A 3,446-nucleotide genomic window follows, 5' to 3' on the forward strand; every position below is an offset into this window, starting at 1 on the left:
AACCACTCAGCAAACACAGAGGTCTAGTTCATGTGTGTGTGTGTGTGTGTGTGTGTGTGTGTGTGTGTGTGTGTGTGTGTGTGTGTGCGTGTGTGTGTGTGTATGAGACAAAGTAAGGGGGTTGACTAAGGATACAGGGCTTCAATTACAATGGAGACTACATACTACAAAACACACACACACAGTCGCCCACCTACCCTCTGACAGGAGCCACACACAAACACAGTGTCCAGTTCCCAGGCTTTGTGGTGACCAGCTGTGTGTATCAGACTGACTGCACATCAGTGTGTGGGTGTGTTCCAGCCCCCCCCCCCCCCCCCCTCCCTCCTGCCCTGCCTACAGCTGACCCAACACAGGGAGGAGGGGAAGAACAAAGCCTCTCTTTCACAGAAAACACTTGTTGCCCTCCCTCCCCCCTCTCTCCTTACCTCCCCCCTCCCCCCACACCTCCCTCAGAGAGACAGAGCAGAGAGAGAGAGAGACAGAGAGAGAGACAGACGAAGAGAGAGAGAGAGAGAGAGAGAGACAGAGAGAGAGACAGACACGGAGAGAGAGAGAGAGAGAGAGAGAGAGAGAGAGAGAGAGGGGGGGGGGGGGGTAAAGGGGGGGTTAGTTTCGGTCAAGTCTCTTTGGGCCAGGGGTGGAGAATGCACAGGCTACAACTGTGCCCCCTCGCTCTCTCTCACAGAGACACACACACACACACACACACTGTTATCAGTCCGTTTCAGGATACAGCAGAGCAGCAGGGAGGGGGTCATAGAAGTGTGTGAATTGTGTGCGTGTGTGTGTTGTGATTTACTGCTGGAACGTGGGTCAGGCCTCCCCGCCCCAACAACAGTCTCCGTGGAAACCGGAGCAGGACTAGCTCAAAACATACCTTCTTGTGTTGGCTGTTCTGGGACAGTTTGACAGTCAGGAGTTAACACATACTACCCTCAACCCTACACCAGCTCTTCCCCTCTCTCTCTCTCACACACACACACACACACACACACACGCACAAAAAACAAGCCTCAAAACATCCTAACTGGAGTTGAGACAACAAACTCACACACACACCACACGCAACACCAGCCTCACACACACTAAACAAGCCAAACACACACACACATTGGAGACTACAACACCCATCTCCACAGTCATATACAGACAAACGCTAGTCAGTGTGACGCTCAGGTCTGCAGGTGCTGCAGAGAGCGAGCTCATCCAAGGTCAGAACCGTGTGCGTGAGCATGTGTGGAGCCAGCTGACCAGGCGCCTGACAGACGTGCTAAACACACCATCTGAAGGGGTGGATTTGGGGAAACAGAAGTGTGTGTGTAGTGTCTGTGTGTAGTGTGTGTGTGTGTGTGTGTAGTGTGTATGTGAGCTTAAGACACTGGGCTGGACTCAGCAGTCCCCACAGGCTGAACACCTGCAGAGCTAGCGTGTGTGTGTGTGTGTGTGTAGCGGGGGCGTGTGGCGGCATGTTGCTGGCGTTCAGCGTTCATATTTCATACATGATGGAGGAGGAGGAGGATGACTGCTGACAACAATACTGCTTCCTGGCAGTATGGCTGCACTCAGGAGAAACACACACACACAGTTCCTCTGTGGCCCCAGACTGAGGCCCCTCCCTTTGCTCCCAAATCTAATTTCCTGTTCTGCTAGCCTCTATTTCCTGTCTGTCCAGAATGATCCTCTCAGAGGTTGGATGGCTGCAGGGCTGAGTCCTACACACACACACTCTCACACACACCCCAGCGAACACATTTACATTTAGTCATTTAGCAGACGCTCTTATCCACAGCGACTTACAGTAATTACAGGGACATTCCCCCGAGGCAAGTAGGGTGAAGTGCCTTGCCCAAGGACACAACGTCATTTGGCACGGCCGGGAATCGAACTGGCAACCTTCAGATTACTAGCCCGATTCCCTAACCGCTCAGCCACCTGACTCCTAAACACACACTTGCTTGTATGACTCACAGTGTGCTAGCTAGTAAAACTCATCTCACATAGAAAGTTTCACATGGGTTCAACACTCTTTATGTAAGGTAAAAGCGATATAAAAATGTAATATCTCGATATTGACAAAATGTTTACGATATTATCGATATATATCTCGATACGTTTGCATTTGCTTTTAAATAAGCAAACAACATTAGAAACATTAGCAACCATTAGAAAACGACAACAACAATTTAGATAGAACAGCTATTGTTACAAAGTACAGGATGGGTGGTGCACATTTAAGCAGTAAAAAAAAACAAAAAAACAAGCCCCTCCCCCACCTCACGTCTCTTGCGCGGGAATACACGACAAGACGAAAACGGGACGTAATATTGGACGTTCGGCACATGAAATATTCGATATTCACAATATTTTCACACTTTACATTGTTGTCAAAATTATTGTGATATTATCGCTAATATTCGATATATATCGCCCAGCCGTAGTGTGTGTGTCTGTGTGTGGCCCTTCTCAAGGTGGAAAAGGAGAATAGACAGGTTCATGCATAGTTCCATGGAGAGGGCTGAGATGACAGAGAGAAGCTCTCTCACACTCATCATCACAATGACTTCCTGTCTCACACACACACACAGTTCCACTTCCCTACTCCCCACACACACACACACACTTTCATTCTTCCACGTCGGGTCTCTGCTCTCTCACTAGTCAATTATCCCCTGGTCCCTCTCTAGAACGTTCTCCCTCTCTCGCCCTCGATCGCCATCTCTGCCTATAGTACCCTCCAACCTAGCTCTCTCTCCGACTCTTATCCCCTCTCTCTTTCACCCCTACGACCCCCCCCCCCCATCTCTAATACACACAAACACAGATGGAGGTTGACCCGTGTCCTTCCATTCCTACAGCCAATCACCCCCCCCCCGCCCACATGACCCCTAACCCCCCCCCCTAACCATCCTGAGGATTGTTCTGTAACTAAGTTTGTCTGCCACCTCTGCTATGCTACCTCATCCATCACACACACACCGTCTCTCTCTCACATACACACACACAAGCACACACCGTCTCTCACACACACACACTCTCACACAAGCACAGTGTCTCACACACACAGTCTCTTTCACACACACTCACAGGATGGATGAGAAGACAAGAGGGGACAGGAGTGGACGAGGAGAGGTCTCTCAGGGTCTCTACATCACTCAGGGAGAGGGAAGCTGAGTGGAGTCGAGGTGTGTGTGTGTGCGTGTGTGTGTGTGTGTCTCACTCCCTAGCCGCTGGCGTCAGCGTTCTTCAGGACAGCTCTCAAGTCCCTGTGCTGCCCTGTGGGACTCTGGGAAGGTGTGTGTGTGTGTGTGTGTGTGTGTGTGAGTGAGTGAGTGAGTGAGTAAAACACTCTGGCAGTCTGGCAACCTTTCGAGACAGCTAAACTGACAAGATCCCAACCAGGCAAGAATCCATCTTACCAAGCTCCCGTCTGTGACCGAACCACA

Source organism: Osmerus mordax, chromosome 8 (genome assembly GCF_038355195.1).
Source record: "Osmerus mordax isolate fOsmMor3 chromosome 8, fOsmMor3.pri, whole genome shotgun sequence".
NCBI lineage: Eukaryota > Metazoa > Chordata > Actinopteri > Osmeriformes > Osmeridae > Osmerus > Osmerus mordax.